The following is a 19,904-nucleotide window of genomic DNA, read 5'->3' as shown; positions in this document are numbered from 1 at the left end:
GGGAAGAACCTCTGGAAAACAATCATCAGGCCAGAGAACATAGCCTGTATCCACTGGCACGGTTTAGTAAAGCTGGAAGCCTATCAGGAGATGTTCCCTCACAAGCAACTGATAGTATAAACATTAATAACATAGAGTCGGACAATAGCATTAAACTGATGTCCTGGAACAGTGCGGGGCTGTCCGCAAGGACAAGGGACCCTGGTTGTTTATCCTTTATGCAGGACTTCTCAATTATTTGCCTACAGGAGTTCTGGGTGATGGAAGCCATACATATTAATGGCTACCGTACTTTTCACACTCCTGCTACTCGGTCGATAAGGGGAAGGAATAAAGGGGGGCTTTGCATCTATGTATCAAACCTATTGAATGATTTAGTAGTAAAATCTGATGCAGAGTCTGAATACTATCAGACACTGCAGATGACTGTTGAGGGCAATCAAAAAATAGTTCTGATAAACTTCTACAATAACATCCCGAAAGTGGAAATAAGTATGGTTTTAGAGGATATACGCCAAACCCTTAAGAATATTGAAGAAAAACAGTCTGGGGATATATGTGTTATATGGGTGGGCGATTTTAATTGTACTTTATGCCCGCATAGTCACTAAGGCATTTGTGGTCTGGGTACAGGAAGAGACGATTCCTGTGCACACTTCTCCCACACGACCCTGGGCAACTATCTTAATTATTTGATTTTCCAATTAGACTTGGGCTTCGCAAATGAACTATGCTCTCCTCCGGTTCCTTTTGAGCCAACTTTCATTGGAAGGGGATGTAAATCAGTAATAGATTTTGCTCTGATATCTAACCGGTATTTTGGTCATGTCCTCACCTATAAAACATGTCACATGGCAATGAGCGAGCATCTACCAAATAGCCTATCCCTCTCTTTTGCAGGGAGTAACAAAAAAACAACTAATCTAATAGAAAATTATATAGTTATAATTTAAGCCTTGCGAAGATGAATGGATATGCTATAAAGTGGGATAAAGTAGAGCCTGTGGCCTTTTTTGAAACCCTTATTAAAAACAAACATAAGGATTTTGAAGCGTGTCTAACTGCGACTGGCGAATATGCCCCAGTTATTGAGGCCTTTCTTAGAATTTCGGAAGAACTACGTAAACTGCTCACCAGGCCCCTGAAACGGGATAGAGTTAAGACTCAGGCAAGGTTCAATTCGGATTGCAGTAAGGCCCATGCTCACTTACTGATGATGCTAAAAACTGAACCGAGAAACGTGGCTGAAGTTAGACTCGCTAGAACTGCATACCAACTTGCAGTTAAAAATCGCAAGAGTCAATTGAAACAGGAAGCCTGGCAGGCGTTACACCAAGCCTGCCTAATTAAAGACAATATTGTTTTTTGGAAGGCTGTGAATGCCCCTTTTTTTGCAGATAGGGTAACCAACACGATGGAAGTGGCAATCACCGAAGATAGATGGGTCAATTATTTTAAAGAGCTTTATCAGGCAGATGACTCAACTGAGAGTGTGAGACCAGATGAAAATGGAAAAGAGGATACTGTACCCCAGGAAACATTCCTAATAAACATAGAATTTTCACTGGTGGAAGTTCAAACTGCCATTAATGATAGTGCCACAGGGAAAGCCCCAGGGCCAGACGGGGTACCAGTAGATATATATAAATCTAATATCGAGCTATGGGTCACACTTTTAACTAATGTCCTAAATAGCTGTAATAAATATGGGTTCTTCCCTACATGGCAAGAGGCTATCGTGGTCCCTAATTTTAAGAAAGGCGATCGCAACGAATCAAAATGCTACCGTCCAATAACTTTATTGGACTCACTCATGAAGGTTGCCGGGAGGGTTTTGCTTAATAGATTACAACTCTGGGCAGAAGATAAAGGCATACTCTCACAGTTCCAATACGGGTTCAGGGCAGGACTTGGTACAACAGAACAAGGTCTGAATTCAGCGCTGATTATAGCCAAGTATGTAGCGGCTAAAAAGGAAAATATATTTTTAACATTCGTCGACCTAATTTTGGCCTTTGACTGTTTAAATCACGATAAACTCTGGACCATCTTACTGCGAATGGGCGTAGAACCAAATCTGCTGACTTTTATCAAGGAGTTATATCGGGGGGCTGGGGCGAGGGTTCGGTTTGGAAATGAGGGAGAGTGCACCTCCAAGTTTGCATAATTAAAGAAGTCAGACAGGGTTGCATACTTGCACCATTTCTGTTTAACTAATACATAAATAGCATAGCTTCCCACCTCATTCAAGATAAGCAGGATTACCACCAAATCAGGAATAACCCAGTCCCCATTTTATTATATGCAGATGATGCAGTAATCATGGCACGGACCCAAGTCGGCCTTCAAAGATCACTTACTAAATTCTCTAAGTATATGATCGATAGAGGCCTAAAAATAAACTTAAGTAAGACATTCACTATGTGCTGCACCACTAAAAGAACTTCTACATGCAAAATTTCCCTCTCAAACACAAAAATAGACGCAACTGACACATTTTCGTACCTGGGCATCAATTTCGATAAAAAAGGGACCTGGTCCTTGGCGGCCCAGGCAAGAAAACTGGCCTTTTCGCGAGCAATTGGGGCCGTCCGAAACTTTGCCAATAAGCTGGGGGGACGACCTGTGCCAGTGCTAGTGGACATATATAAATCTAAATGTGTCTCCACGGCGACATACGGGGCAGGGATATGGGGAATAACAGAAACTCATAATATTCAGCTTTGCGAGAATGCTTTTCTCCGTTATCTACTAGCTGCCCCAGGGTCCACTTCTACTTATGTGTGCCATAAGGAATTAGGCTTACATTATATTTCAGACCTTATCAAAATTAACCCTCTTCTTTTATGACATAAGGTATGGTCTTCTGACGAGACAGGTTTAAATAAAGATATAATCTTGGACTGTCTTAATCTCCAAGGAGTTTCAAGAATCTTCTGGATTATGTATGTAAAGAAACTATCTAATGACATTGGACACCGTGAATACTTCGATTCCCCGAGTTGCCTTGAGATTGTTTCAAGGAAGAAGCTGAAAGAAACTTGTTTGCTCTTCCTAGAGAATAAACGCTGGTTGGAAGAGAAACGTTAGAAATGAGTCATGGAGAATCACTTGATTCTTCAAGGACCAGGGACTCAGCCATACCTGATTCAAATGCAAATTTGTTATTCTCGCATGCTACTCGCACGATTCCGGGGGTGTGGAAAATTAGTACGTTTTGGTGAACATTATCTGCGCCATCTTGCCTCTTCCCCTGATGCCACACTTTTGTCGTGCGCGCCCGCCATTTTAAGATGCCCCGATCAGAACAAACCCTTTTGCATGCCGCTGGCCCCTGACATAGCCCTTTGCCTTCACTAAGCCTGCACGCTGACCACCCCCTGCTTGCACCTGCCTTGAGTCATAAACCCCTCTTCGGCGCTGCTCTGCCCCAGGCCCTCATCCTGTTCCCAGCGCGACACCTCCCTGCTTTCCTTTCATGATCTCCGGCCCTTAGATGCAAACCCCCTTTTTCCCCGTGTGCCCGTTTTGTCCTCCCCGTTCCCAAGCCGACACCCAGCTCTGCCGATACCATCCTTGCCCCTCCCCGTACAATAGAAAGCTTCCCCCATCAAAGAATCCCCGGGTTGATCAAAGCCCCCCACCCCATGAGATCCGATCAAACTCCCCACATTCCGTGAATCGGCGGATTATCCAGCTGCGCGATGCTCATCACCTGTTGTGACTAGGGTGGGGACTTCAACTGTAAATGTGTGTGGGAACGGGCCCAAAGGGGAGTTCCGAGAATGTCTTTTCCGTACATCAAAGCTTTAACATGTATGTGTAATCTACAATAAAGTCATAAATGTGGGTATAAGAGGCCAGGCCTCAGAAAATACAGTTAGAGCACCTCAGAACGATACCTTCTGTCCGTTTCGTTGTGTTCTCCTCCGGAGAGAATAAAAAAAACCTTGTTTCCTGCTTTCCAGTCTCCAGCGCCTGCCTCTTCATTGATTTAAATAACTAGGGGGTCACAGAGGCAATACCGCCGGGCAAATATCGATTGTCCCCGACCCGATTGAACTTTTTACAATTGGCGCCCAACGTGGGGCCCATCAGCGACTCGTGGATCCAGTGGGAGAGGTCCCGACGACAGAGTGAACGACTGCAACGATCGGGAGAGCTCTTGCCCAATAGACCCTCGTCTGGCAGCCGATCATCCGAACTTCACTAGTTCCGAACAGACCTCTCTCGAGTGATCTACGGTCCTGACTGGGAACCATCAGGAGTGCCGTGAGAAATACGAGAAAAAGAGGACGATCGGGCGCTGGATTCGGAAGACAAGAAACTGTCCACATGGTCCGGGTAAGGTCGTGTTGCCACGACAAGTTGCGAAAAAAAAAATTGTTTTGATTGCTTGATTGTTCAAAATACTAGTATTGCTCTGTTTATTTTTATTTGGAGATTCACTGTCTGCAAACGGAGAAACAACAGGCTCTCTCTCCCTTTGCAAGCAGTGGAGGATAGGTAGGGTAGCAGCCGTGCTTGTTCTTTTTCTCCCCCACTCAATAATTGCTTGAAACTGAACTGTTGTTCACAAAACTATTGTTTCCTGGAGATTCCCTGTCTGCAAGCAGGGAAGAGACCACCCTTTTTGCAGATAGTGAAAAGGGTAGGTAACGCAGATCTTTGCGGACCTACTCATTCTCCCCATTGTTATTTATTGGTCGTTTGGTTTTATATTTTTTTTGATCCATGAGGTATTCACTACCTGCAAACAACGTAGAATAGAAATATTCTGTCTAGTCTTTGCACCTAGTGATAAGATAGGCAGTGCTGACTTTTTAGTCCCTCGTTACGAGCCGTCATGTCTGTCTTCTCCCCACTGATAAATAGCCTGTTTAGCCCGGACCGGGTGTTAGAGGTGGACCATATAGCTCCACTAGAAGGCACCCCTAATAAGGACATGTTCATAAACTATGGGTTAGTCACCATAGCTTATAATAAATTATGGCACAGGTATACCGAAAATAGCCAAGACAAACAGTGGCCACTGGCAGGATCCTTTGACCTTGATAAAATAGAAACGTTAGAAATAGCCCTTCGAAATAATAAGACGACGCCAATTATGCTCGACAGTCTCGGTATGTGGCGCAGAGAGGCTACGAAACGACAGAGAAAAGACGAGGATAAACCAAGTAGGGAAATATACCGACAGGACAACCCCAGGACACCGCTACCCACAACTTATCCCCCGACACTATGCAAAGGACGACCAGACTTAGGGTCAGACCAATGCGCTTTTTGTAGGTATGTCGGACACTGGAAAGCCCAATGCCCGACTCTACTGAGCGTGAGTAAAGGCAAAGGGCCGACAAGAACGACAGACCGACAGTACGAGAAAAGGCGCGAGACAGAGAAGAACCCGACTTACATAGACAGACCAGACAGAACCACCACGTTTGATTATGCCCGATGGCACAGATTTCGCCAGGAAAATCTCAGCGGCATGCTCAAGTTCTCCTAGGTCGGGCAATGTCAAGACGGGAACCCAGCCTCGTTTAAAATTCACAGACGGAAAGAGATAATTATGACCAATAACTGTTTTTATATTTGTCTTGGGTCTTTGTATGTCGTACTTGTACTGTCCCCCGTCTGAGTTTGTGTGTATGTAATGTACAAATCTGCGTCATCCCTCTACACGTGTTTCCGTGTTACTCGACCTCTGTTAGCAGAAACTTAGCATAAAAGCAACCTGGAAAGAAAGAAATGGTAAAACAAAATCCGTAGACCATTAATAAACTTGAACTTTTAATTTAACACAACAAACAAGGAATAATAACGATAAACTGTAGAAAATGAAAGTCAAACAGAACATTCACCCCCCCCCCATTCTGGAACCTTCCAAAGTAGGGCAGGGTTACGGCTACGCCCAACCAACGGCAACCCATATAAGGCGAGCCCCGCCGCCAACTCTTGGTCAGGAAATCTTAACGTATGGGGGAGCCGGAGGAGAGGCAGGAGCCCGCAGCCTGGGCATTTGCAGGTAGTCCCGCCACATGTCTCCTTGGCCGGCCGCAACGGGCCTGGAAAGACTAAGGTAGTCCCGCCACATGTCCAGAGGAGAACGAGGCACCTCTTCCTTTTCTCTTCCGTCACAGCCGCAGCAGTCCTGGACGGCGGGATGTCCTGCACGTACCTCCACAACAATTTGTCCAAGTTGGGCTGGGAGGGAGAGGCGACGCGGACGAGCCTCTCCCACCTCCACCGGTAGGAGGTTTCCCAGCCCCCAGCCCGACGCCGAACATCCCCAGTCAGGCGATGGTGCCCATACTTCCACAGCACCGAACACACCATGGTGGCACCCCAGTACTTGCGCAGCACCGAACGTACAATGGTGGCACCCCAGTATTTGCGCAGCACCGAACGTACAATGGTGGCGCTTGGGGAACACCGGATGTGGAGAGGCCTTCATGCGGGGCGATGAAAAGGAGCGGCATGGAGTGCACCGGGAGAAGGAGACGATGTGAACGAGTCTCCCTCGCCCCCCCAGGTGGGGGCATCACAGCTGCACCCCAGCTGAACGTCCCGCTCTCACAAAACAGGGACCTCTTCCTTTCACTCCGAAGGGTCTCTTCCATTCTTGCAAACTCGACGAGAGTGGCCCCTGTAGGGCCTCAAAATGGCGTCTGGATCCGCTGGAAGGCGGGCCCCGGCCACTAGAGTAACTTTGGCCAGCCGTATAACTCGAACATTTGTCCCATGGAGCACGAGCCCCCATCTCCGACAGCATCTCCGCAGCCTTGAAGATCATACAAAGGTCCCCGGCGGAACCTTCGGCCTTTGCAGGTTTCCGGTAAGGGACGGCTGCCTCGATCGCCAACGAAACAAACATGACATTGCCACACCTTCTGTTAGCGTGAATTCTAGAACTGCCGAAAAGGACTCTGGTCCAAACTGCCAGTAATGGAAACATTTCCCCCTGATGCTGCTTCCGGACTGTGCCGGCCCCGCCCAAAATGGCGCTGGTATCAATCGGAACTTACGAACGCCTCGTGGTGTTCCTTCGCACTAATATAACCTTGATGTTCTGAGATTTTATATGATCCTTTGTACACTTGGCTAGAAAAGACGAAGAGAACTCACTCGACGAATAGTGTGAAAAGATCCCCGTTACAAATGTTGATTACGAATGTACAATGTATTATATTTTTATAACTGGTGTAAACCCCATTTACGACGCACACGTACGGTATGCATATAGGAAATCTGATTACAACTGTTATGATTATGCTTCTAAATTATGAAAATATATGCCCCCGAACCCCCAGCCAATTAATAGACGTTTTAGTCTCTTACAAATGAATGAGTAAAACTTTCCGATGTTTTTATTGTTGCAAACGACACCCCCCACTGTACGCACTTTAGCCATTGCCACGACCGACCAAATACGACCGCACCCTCATAATCCATATGCTGAAATGATTTTGCAAAATAAAGTCTTTGAAACTATGGACGGGTATTGCATGCTTTATTTTAAAACAATATGGGATGGGTGGGAAAGTTCTTTTTCTGTGCACCCTACTCTGCTCTCTCTTTAAGGTTAAAAGAAGATGGTTGCCCAGCCCTGGAGGACGGATCGGATCGACAACACGACACTCCGCCTTCAAAGTACGCGACTGACTCATGAACTCTCGCGTAGAGGAAGACCTTGACTTCCAAGGATGGGTAAAACGAATGGTGTAAATGAGGGAATGTAAAAGGAGGGTGAAATGAAATAATGTAAATATTATAAAGTACAACGTTCCAAAGTAGCAGGGACCCAAGAACCGAAGAACTTTAGAACGCCACGGCGTTGAAAGAGGTTTAAGGATCCCGATAGTGAGATATATCCTTTGACTAGATACCTCACACTAGGCACCTCTGGTTTCCTTTTTATGTTTCCCCGCACACGCCCTACATGAACACACTACCCCCCCCCTCGACTCCGGAAACCATATCCCCGGGGACCCTGCCCCAAGGAGGAAAAGACGAGTAAGAGGTAAGTAAAGGACTTATGAATCCATGTATTTGAATGCGCGCGAATGCTGTCTCCCCCACCCCCCCCTTTTTTCCTCCTTCTGCAGGTTACATCAGAGATTACAGCTGAGGTGTGGCGAAGATCTGAGACCTTGCCATGTCTAAATACACGAAACGGACTAGCGCCGCAGGGTGGTGTCTAAGCACGCCTGCAAACTACTCACGTATCGAACAAACCCGAAAAATTAGCACAACCTGATAAAAAGTGATCACCCTTAAACCAGACCGGACGAATGAACCCATGTCACGTATGATGCGAAACTGTGAGGGAATGTGTGTGTGTGTGACTGAGGCGTTGGCCCAACTGGTCGAAGGACCGAGAATGCGAGAAAGTGCGACAACATGGTACCTCCTTTTTTTCTTTCCTTTTTCTCGAGGCACGTCCCCTCTACCCTGTCTAATGCTCAAACTGCATGATTACAAGATTCTAACGCAGACTCGTGAATGCCCTTTACTGTGTAATGCACTAAATAGCCTTTCTTGAATACACTGCCACCCTCTCTGTTGCACGTGTACTATTTAGCCTGCCGTTGCACTCTCTCTCTCTCTCTCTCTCTCTCTCTCTCTCTCTCTCTCTCTCTCTCTCTCTCTCTCTCTCTCTCTCTCTCTCTCTCTCTCTCTCTCTCTCTCTCTCTCTCTCTCTCTCACTCTCTCTCTCTCTCTCTCTCTCTATTTTTGCACTACCACTCTTCCGAGTGGTTAGCCCCGAAATTGGCAGATTGCCACCCCTAGCACACCACCTAATTGGCTTCAAATACCGTCAGTATTTGCACAAACGCTTGTCTTTAATACAATCACCCTGAAGCCGCGTCATTACCTCTCCTTTTCCGCTAGAAGTCAATGAACCCAGGTTGGGCCGTAAGGGAAAGGACAGGTAAGACGACAGAGGTTCCCTAATCTGACCCGAAATAAGGGAACTACATGTCAAACGGCTCCTATAGTATAAAACAAGGACCTCAGAATACGCGACCCTCCCCTCCCCGAATTGTCGCAATACCCAAACCGGAAAAGTGACCACCCCCGTTACCTCCCCTGTCTATGTCCCTGGTTGTTTCCCATAAAACCCCTGTCCTTCCTAGTTAAGTAACCGGGCTGTAAAAGGTTACGTAGGACCCAGAATGATGTTTTACAAGGTTAACAGACTAGACCAAGGTAAAGAAATCATCAAAATGAACCCCGCAGTAGTTGAAAAGCAGGATGCACCGATAGAAAGGAAATGTTTAGCCATGTTCGTCTCTCAGCAAAATACCTGTGTAGTACCATGTTGACGACTCACTGTACCCTTTTGTAAATGTGAAACTCTAGAGAACGGCATATCTTTGCCAGATTTGTCTCCCGAAGGTGGGTTACCATCAGATGAACTGTCATGCCTGTAATAAATAATTATGAAGGAAAGTCATAGTAAATCCAACAGGTCCGCCACCGGTCATTCATATGCCAGTTGTGAACATTAAATATAACGGACATTTTCATTCTTTGCCTGGAGCTGGGAGAGAAATAGACTTTTTGATTATCTTCATCTGCAAATTTTCTAAAGACTGTCTTTTCAAACTTGTTTAAGGGTACTGCTGTTGGAGGAGAGAAGGACCGGATGTGGGAGCACGAGGCCCGACTGCAGACTAAGGAACACCTGCGACATTAGCCAAGGCGAGACCACGACTGAAAAGAGCTGCAGGACGAGGCACTGTTTTCGACAGCATGAAAAGAAAGGGTCGACCTGATGCCCCTGCTCGACGTCCAGTGCCTGTCGACAAGTCCCCGCTCTCTGAATTCCGTCACACGCCCGCCTATTTGAAGTCTCTCGTTCCCCTAGTTTGTTCCCAATTTGGCCTTGCTCCATCCCCCTTTTTCCTCTGACCTACCCTATGGACTGTTTTGAACGCTCTTCTTCCATCGGAACTTTCTGACAATCACCTCAAAGGACACAGGGCGAAAAGGACCTTTCCGACCAGAAACGCGAGGAAAGGGTCGTGCCCTGCAACGCAGAACTTAGAACAGAGCTGGACTTGTAGCTCCACCGCCGGTGCTCAACAGCGCCAACGAAAGACCACAAAGAACAATGACATCCTCAATCACCGTTTTTTTATGCCTCATTTCTCTCCCAGCCGCCATTGTATTGATCCTGCTCCAATCCGAATCTGAAATATGTATTAACCTGCCAGTTCACGTCATGATATGTACTTGCTGCTCGCCGTTTTTGTATTGCATCCCTATGACTTTCCTGCTGAACAAATTTATCAAAGTTTATCAAATAGGTGCACCTCCTAAAAACTAGAAACCTCAAAATGTATTGTTTACAACTCTTTTTCATCTAGGGTTCCTACCGTTTTCTTTCTCATGCTCACTACAGTAGAACCGAATAGAAAATGAACCAGCAAGATGTCTTGAATATGTTAAAGGGAGGACTGTGGAAAATTAGTACGTTTTGGTGAACATTATCTGCGCCATCTTGCCTCTTCCCCTGATGCCACACTTTTGTCGTGCGCGCCCGCCATTTTAAGATGCCCCGATCAGAACAAACCCTTTTGCATGCCGCTGGCCCCTGACATAGCCCTTTGCCTTCACTAAGCCTGCACGCTGACCACCCCCTGCTTGCACCTGCCTTGAGTCATAAACCCCTCTTCGGCGCTGCTCTGCCCCAGGCCCTCATCCTGTTCCCAGCGCGACACCTCCCTGCTTTCCTTTCATGATCTCCGGCCCTTAGATGCAAACCCCCTTTTTCCCCGTGTGCCCGTTTTGTCCTCCCCGTTCCCAAGCCGACACCCAGCTCTGCCGATACCATCCTTGCCCCTCCCCGTACAATAGAAAGCTTCCCCCATCAAAGAATCCCCGGGTTGATCAAAGCCCCCCACCCCATGAGATCCGATCAAACTCCCCACATTCCGTGAATCGGCGGATTATCCAGCTGCGCGATGCTCATCACCTGTTGTGACTAGGGTGGGGACTTCAACTGTAAATGTGTGTGGGAACGGGCCCAAAGGGGAGTTCCGAGAATGTCTTTTCCGTACATCAAAGCTTTAACATGTATGTGTAATCTACAATAAAGTCATAAATGTGGGTATAAGAGGCCAGGCCTCAGAAAATACAGTTAGAGCACCTCAGAACAATACCTTCTGTCCGTTTCGTTGTGTTCTCCTCCGGAGAGAATAAAAAAAACCTTGTTTCCTGCTTTCCAGTCTCCAGCGCCTGCCTCTTCATTGATTTAAATAACTAGGGGGTCACAGAGGCAATACCGCCGGGCAAATATCGATTGTCCCCGACCCGATTGAACTTTTTACAGGGGGGGGGACCTTTTTTAGACTGGTTACATTTCCAGAAGTAAATTGCTGGTCTAAAAATTTGATATTATGCCCCTGGGATGACACTTCTGTTAATCCATGCTAAATTGCATACTTTTTTGTAAATTCTATACCTTGCCGAGGAAAAGATTCTTAAGTCCTATGATGAGAAAATGGTGTTTGAGACAATGCAGAACAGCACTTTTGAGATTACAAATGCTGGAAGATGAACTGACTATGCACTTTGTGTCGTCGTTTCTAAAAACTATAATCAGATACAGAACTTCAATGAACTGATCTAAAATAACCTTCCAAGCCATTGTAAATTTCTTTTAATGTATTTTATTTTCACTTTCTACTGAATTTAAATGAATCATGATAATGTGTTTTAAACTTTTGTTTACTGTGCTTTTATGGTTTTTACAATCAAAATCGAATAAAGCAGTTTTTGATTTGATTTGATTTGACATTAAGAGACAATGTATAGTGATTACAAATATATGTGTTTTAAAAATAATCCCTAGTGATGTCAAAAGAGGAAGCTTCTGATAGAGTGCGGAAGAACATCCGATAAGGTTAATCAGTCTGATCATGAATCATAATAGAAAGTAAGTGGCAAATTGCCTATAAAATTTGGGAAAAATAAATACTTACCTTATAGGCCATATATAGTATAACCTGGCATATTGATACAAATTGCATGTAATTATGAATATGTGATGTTATTCCACGGGATAATATCCCGCACACCATTACTCCGCATTTTATATAACGCAAGTGCGTTTACACCGACCTATCATGACCCCGCAAACATTTACTCCGCATATGCCTTTACCACGCATGCCATTACAACGCACAGGCATGCATGGTGAAGGCATAGACTTTGTAAAAGTACTATGGGGCCTATTACGATTGCGGATTTCCTGCATCCACCGGGCCGGCGGAAGCCACCGGCGGCCCGTAGGATGTGGGAAATCCGCCGGGGAGCCTTGAAAGACCCTCCGCCATATTAGGATGGCTGGTGGGTCTTACTATCTGTCCTCCGCTTTTCCGCCGCGGGCGGATTCCGCCCGCGGCGGAAAAGCATTAACATGGCTGGCGGTGTCTATCAGACACCGCCAGCCATATTAGGATGTCTGCGGAAAGATGCCTTTACACGGCGGCATTTCCGCCGTGTAAAGGCATACGGATTTGTGTTTGGGGGCCCGTTGCGGGCCCCCAGGGGTGAAGGGGGGGTGGGGGGTGCACATGGGGGTTACCTATGGTACCCCCCTGCATTTGCCTGCACAAAGCGGCAGGCACCGCGAGGTGCCTGGCGCTTTGTGCATGCAAATGCACAACTTACTTTTTTATCATTGCGGTGGGTGCTGCTTCAAGCAGCACCCGCCGCAATGATAAAAATACAGGATATGACCGCCAGGGTGGCGGTCACATCCTAATTTGCACGGAGGGACCGCCGCTGCCCCTGCGGACGGTCCTTTCTTCTCTATGGTGGCGGACGGACTCAGGTCTGTCCGCCATCATAATCGGCCCCTATGTGTATATATATATATATATATATATATATATATATATATATGAGGAGCTACCTCCTCCAAAGAAAAAGGCCGTGACCCAAAGGGAGACAATCAGGAGCACTTTATTGAAACAGATGGCTTAGGCGAATGCATTTCGGCATTATCAGCCTTTCTCAGCGCCCCTCTCCAACTGCTCCTAGCGCGGCGAAATGAGAACAGTCCTTCCCCTCTGTTGTTTTCACCTCTATGCTAAGCCCCCTTGATGTGGTCAGCATCCTTGTGCAGCCCCGCGTAGTGGAACTGCATATCCCACAATGCCCCAATGTTCAGCATAGTGGGACTGGATGCATACTGAATGGGGTGATATTTCCAGAGAGAGTGTTCGTGGGAGGTACAGCTGTAGGATTTCGTTGGGAGGTAAGACAGGTGAAACAACTCCGTGCCCCCTCGAGTCCCCCTTCTTTACCGCAGCTACCCTTCTGCTTGGAATCCTTCGCCGGGGTGAACACAGGAACCTGGTTACCCAAATAGAGGATGGGATATCCCCTGCCGCTGTCTCCGCCAAGCGTCGTGGTGGGTTCTGGAGCTTTTTGCTACCGCAATTCAGGAAAAAATGCTCAGTCGAGCTTGCCAGAAAGTCCAGACCAACTTTTTGCCGCGGGGGTACACGTAGATGCGCACTGGCTTAGCGCATAAATGTCTGAGCAGCTACCTCCTCCAAAGAAAAAGGCGAAATGAGAACAGTCCTTCCCCTCTGTTGTTTTCACCTCTATGCTAAGCCCCCTTGATGTGGTCAGCATCCTCGTGCAGCATATACACATATATTTTGTTAATATAAAAAAAAAAGTTTTTATTTAAATGGAATTATTTATATATATATATATATATATATATATATATATATATATATATATATATAAAAGACCACAAACTCCGGTGTAGAAGGAAGCCGTCTAGCGGGGCGGTCCGTGTTCAGGGCACCGGCAGCCCTGTGTACTATCACTCAGCACTCCCCGACTCCAGGAAAGACAACACGGACACCTGACTTGGTTTGCAGTTAGTTTAATCGAATATCCGACTGCACAGCAACGCGTTTCACCTTTCGTGACCAAGCCGAAAGGTGAAACGCGTTGCTGTGCAGTCGGATATTCGATTAAACTAACTGCAAACCAAGTCAGGTGTCCGTGTTGTCTTTCCTGGAGTCGGGGAGTGCTGAGTGATATATATATATATATATATATATATATATATTTACTGAAAAAACCATAGGTTTCACACCAGTTATAGTTCGTTTCCATTTTTGAATGTGTGTGTCAAAGGTTATTTTATGCTGATAGGAGGTCTGCCACTTTGTCACAAGGATGTTGTCATCAGTGATGTCATTTGAGATGTCATCAGTGATGTCATGAGTGATGTCACTGACCATGTCATGAGTGATGTAATATGTGACGTCATCAGCAGTGCATTGCACGCGCAAGGTATAGTGAGTCCAACTAACTATAACGTGGGAATTTCAATGGTTTTATGCGAGTAAAATTTCCACCTAACTATAACTGGTGTGAAACCTATGGTTTTTTCAGTGAATTTAATAGGTTTTTTAAATGCTAATTCCTAACTATAACTGGTGTGAAACCTATGGTTTTTTCAGTGAAAATAAATAATATATATATATATATATATATATATATATATATATATATATATTACCTACTGGCGATAGCCAGTAGGTATATATAGTTAGGATTGTTTTCCATAGGGAAATTGCAACATTCTATTGGGAATAACTTTGGCGCCGGTTGAGGAATCTTCCTGAAATTTTCCTTAACTTTGCCTCGCGGCGCTTCGGTCCTTCCCTGAAAGTTTGGGGGGGATTCGTCAAGCGGGGGCCGAGATAAAAGGGGGGTCCCAAAACGTGTTTTCCCCATGTTAATTTCCATAGGGCGGTTGGACTCACTCGGGGAGAGGTGTGGCGCCGCGGCCAGGGCGACTGACGCTGGAATCTGGGGACCACGGTTCGATCCCCGGCTCCGGCGGCAGGTTAGCCCAGCACCATGTGACTCTGGGCAATAGCTCGCTTAATCTTCCCGACGGCCCCCAGCGCCTAGAGACCCTTACGGGTGATTGTGCGCTTTACAAATGTGGACTTTACTTTATGTGGACTTTACTTTTAGCCCGAATGGCTGAATGGTTTTCCACCAAACTTGGCAAAATTGTAGGGACTGGTAGCCCGATGTGCCTTTGCTATGTCTCAAGATATGTGCTCCAGTGGTTTTTACGAAAATTTACTTTGAAAAAATATATATTGGGCTACATTGGGCTATATATATGTTAGAGCCCAAATGTAGCCCAATGTAGCCCAATGTAGCCCAAAGATGGCCACCAGAGACAAAAAAAAACAAATGTAGCCCAAATATCAGCCAGATGTAGCCCAACTATAGCCCAATGACAGAATGTCCCAGAGTGTTCTAAAGAACAACTAGAGCGCTAACAGTCTTACTTATGACAAAAGTATGGCACACCTGAAGTCATCTTGATTGGAATAAAGTGTTAACACTTAAAACATTTAATTTGCAAAGGAACAAAATGAGGGGGTTCATTTTGCCATAGAAATTATGATTAGTGCTGAAGAAAGAAAAATTAGGGCACATTTTGAGTGACTTCTCAAATCCTCTTATATTTCATTAAAAAAATTCTGATATGCAGTCTCCCAAGATGGCCACCAGAGACACAAGAGCCTGTGCTTAAAAACTCTGTTAGCAAAGCAGGCATTTGAGATTTAAAAAACGTTTTAATATATAAAAACGTTATCCGCTCATAGAATTAGCATTTAAAAAACCTTGCGAATTCAATGAAAAAACCATAGGTTTCAGGCCTTATATAGTTAGGAATTAGCATTTAAAAAACCTTGCGAATTCACTGAAAAAAGCATAGGTTTCAGGCCTTATATAGTTAGGAATTAGCATTTAAAAAACCTTTGAAATTCTCTTAAAAACCCATAGGTTTCCGGCCTTATATAGTTAGGAATTAGCATTTAAAAAAACCTTGCAAATTCACTGAAAAAACCATAGGTTTCAGGCCTTATATAGTTAGGAATTAGCATTTAAAAAACCTTTGAAATTCACTTAAAAAACCATAGGTTTCAGGCGTTATATAGTTAGGAATTAGCTTTTAAAAAACCTTAGAAATTCACTCAAAAAACTATAAGTTTTAGGGGTGTTATAGTTAGCTGGACATTTCACTCATACAAAACCATTGAAATTGCTCCTATATAGTTAGTTGTACTAACTATATTTCACGCACCCGCAATCCACTGCTGATGATGTCACATATTAGATCATTCATGACATGGTCAGTGACATCACTGATGACATCTCAAATGACATCACTGATGACATCACTGATGACATCATCCACGTGACAATCACATACACCTTTTCATACACTATTACAATTTTTCATCACTCTTTGTAAAATACAGAGTATCATATTTAAATCCATTGTCACAGCAATACAAGTATCTAAAAATCCACTCAGTGATTCATAGATGTATACACACATCTAATCACTTACCTATGGATTCACTCATACATGCTGTCAATGAACAATAGAACACTATCAAAAATACTTATACATCTATATCGACATTAAACAACAGCACGCATCCTATTCACATATGAAGTCATCCTACTCACTTATGCAAACAATGGATCATACTTACATATTTACTTAGCAAAACACTTATACAAACACCACTTCTTCTATTCATTTAGATAGTAAGTCATACTTAGTGAATTATAAAATCATTATTACAAGTATACAGTTATCCATACAGTCACTCACACAATCATTGAGTCTTATGTATACTTATTTATATACAGCAACTGCACATACACTGCTTTTTATTTTTCTAGTTTGTTGGAAGTGTACCATTGAGAAATATATTTGCTCATCACCACACTCATAAAGAGATTCACTCACCCAAACTGTTAGAACATGTAGTTTTAACTTCATATATCTACTGAATCAACTATTCACACATCTTTGGACAGTCACACACACCCCACCGAACCACACACACATTCACACTCCCATACAATACTCAGTTAACTAATCAATAACTAATATGAGTTTCTACCCTGCCCCCTTTTTTAGTTCTACACATTTGTTTTTCTGCTTTCCTGTACCTCACTCTACCGAGGCACAAGATGGCTGCCCACAATTTCTGTTTTAGAGTGTTGACAGACAGTGGCAGCCAATCAGCATGCAGCTCATGCACGTAGGGGTACCGTACCGGTAAGCTTAGGAGTAAGCTTAGGGTGAGCTGCTATAGATATATATGTGCTTTTGAAGGTAATTTTCATAAAAACCACTGGAGCAATTTTCACCAAACATAGCAAAGGCACATCTGCGTACCAGTCCCTACAATTTTCCCAAGTTTGGTGCAATTCCGTTCAGCGGTTCGGGATGTAGACTCGTCAGACTGTCCTATGGAAATTAACATGGGGAAAACACGTTTTGGGACCCCCTTTTTTCTTAGGCCCCATTTCACGAATCCTCCCGAAACCACCAGGGAAGGAGCGCAGCGGAGCTGGCCAAAATTTGGGAAAATTACACGCAAATTCCTCAACCGGCGCCAAAGTTATTCCCAATAGAATGTTGCGGATTTCCTATGGTAGCCAATCAAAACTATATATACCTACTGGCTATCGCCAGTAGGTAATATATATATATAACTATACTACTATAATAAAGGAAGAACTTTCAGCCTTTGAGGCGGGTAAACTCGGGAACAACAGCGCCAATCCACACACCCGATACACCGTTGGAATCGTCAGGGTGTGTAGATGGTTATAGGCTATATAAATGTTTTTTAAAAACGTGATTTAAAAAATTTACAGTAAAAAAAAAGCAGTCCCTCCGAAGTAGCGCCGGCCGCGACGTGCGTGCTCACGTCAGGAGCGCGGGGAGGAGCGGCGTCAAGGAGCGCGACAAGGAGCGGCGGACATGGCGCGGGGGAGGAGCGTTGACGTGAGGAGCACCGAACAGGCCAGCGGCGGAGCGAGCAGCGGACAGGCTGGAGGAGCGGCGGCTGAGGTAAGGGAGCGGCGGTGCGAGCAGCGGACAGGCTGGAGGAGCGGCGGCTAAAGTAAGGGAGCGGCAGAGATGGCGCGGGGGAGGAGCGGTGACGTGAGGAGCAGCGGACAGGCCAGCGGCGGTGCCAGCAGCGGACAGGCGGGAGGAGCGGTGGCTCAGGTAAGGGGACCCATGTCGGGGCAGGTGGGGGTCGGGGCAGGCGGGGGTCGGGGCAGTTGGGGGTCAGAGAAGGCGGGGTTCGGGGCAGGCGGGGGACGGGCCGTGCAGGGGCCCGGGCTGCTGCACAATGTCGGGGCGGGAGGGGGTCGGGGAAGCCTGTTGCACCCGGACAAGGTCGGGACGGGCTGCTAGTATTACCTACTGGCGGTCGCCAGTAGGTATATATAGTTAGGATTTTTTCTCTATGGGATTTTTGAAAATTCTATTTCTAATAACTTTGGCGTTTGTGGACGGAATTGGCTGAAATTTTCAGGAAAATGGCACATTTTGTTTCTGAGCAGCCCTTGAAAATTTGGGGGGGGTTCGTCAAGGGGGGGCCGAGAAAAAAGGGGGGTCCCAAAACGTGTTTTTAACATTGAGTTTTCCATAGGGCGGTTGGCCTCACTTTTAGCCCGAACGGCTGAATGGATTTGCACGAAACTTGGCAAAATTGTAGGGACTGGTAGCCCGATGTGCCTTTTGTAGGTCTCAATATATGTGCTCCAGTGGATTTTGAGAAATTAACGTTTAAAAAAAGATATATATCCGTAACAGCGGACCGGGCAGCGTCCCAGGACGCGTACTTTTCGCGCAACGGAGCTTTGTGAAGCGAAGCTGATTGGTTCTCTGGCGTCTGTCAACATTCCAAAAAGTCCGTAGCGGCCGCCATCTTGTCTCTCGGTAGGATCGAGAGACAAGAGGAGGCCAAAACAAAGGGGGAAATAACCATAAGGGGGCATAGTAGATCCTCGCTGACCCCCTAGGTTTGATGTGGAGGTTTTAAAAGGGCCCCGCGGGGCAAAAAAAATAATAATAATAATAATCGAACGGCTGAATGGATTTGCACGAAACTTGGCAAAATATTAGGGACTGGTAGCCCGATGTGCCTTTGCTAGGTCTCAATATATGTGCTCCAGTGGATTTTGAGAAATTAACGTTCAAAAAAAGATATATATCTGTAACAGCGCTCCGCTTCGCGTAACGGAGGTTTGCGAAGCTGATTGGTCATTCTGTCACTGGGCTATAGTTGGGCTACATCTGGCTGATATTTGGGCTACATTTGTTTTTTTGTGTGTCTGGCGGCCATCTTTGGGCTACATTGGGCTACATTGGGCTTCATTGGGCTACATTGGGCTACATTTGGGCTCCAACATATATATAGGCCAATGTAGCCCAATATATATTTTTCAAAGTTAATTTTCGTAAAAACCACTGGAGCATATATCTTGAGACATAGCAAAGGCACATCGGGCTACCAGTCCCTACAATTTTGCCAAGTTTCGTGGAAATCCATTCAGCCGTTCGAGCTAAAAGTGAGTCCAACCGCCCTATGGAAATGAAGGAAATGAATGGGTAATTTGTAATTAGCAAATAGCTAATCGCAAACTAGGAATGGTAAAGAATCGCTATTTATTCCTTAAAGTTCGCTATTTAGGAAATGCAAAAAACTTTGATGATACATATGGCGGTTCATCTCTAACAAGATAAGAAGCATAGGGATACATTTATGATGACTGGCGCATCACCAGGGATGTGTTAGTCATTCTGTGCCGCTGTTCCGTCACCTATGGTGTGCTGCATTTACAATGCGGCGCATCATGGGGCAAAAACAGCACAGATGCGTGATGTATCTGTGCCGTAAAGGTGGCGCATTGCTGGAGTTGTATCGCAAGTGTGATGAAGCTCCAGCAAGGGTCGGGGGTGCCCCTGTCGCAGGGTTTCTGTTCTCACACAGAACTGTGGACAGAGGATTGGAACC

The 19,904-nt window shown here is 45.5% G+C and overlaps 1 protein-coding gene across 1 annotated transcript in view; it reads right to left on the bottom strand.

The window, feature by feature from the left end:
* Positions 1-19,904, bottom strand: part of GADL1 (glutamate decarboxylase like 1) — a 654,887-nt gene that overhangs the window by 174,000 nt on the left and 460,983 nt on the right. The window lies entirely within an intron of this gene.

The sequence above is a fragment of the Lissotriton helveticus genome, chromosome 10 (assembly GCF_964261635.1).
Source record: "Lissotriton helveticus chromosome 10, aLisHel1.1, whole genome shotgun sequence".
NCBI lineage: Eukaryota > Metazoa > Chordata > Amphibia > Caudata > Salamandridae > Lissotriton > Lissotriton helveticus.
The sequence above is the reverse complement of the archived record's forward strand: the minus strand, read 5'-3'. Positions and strand labels throughout refer to the sequence as shown.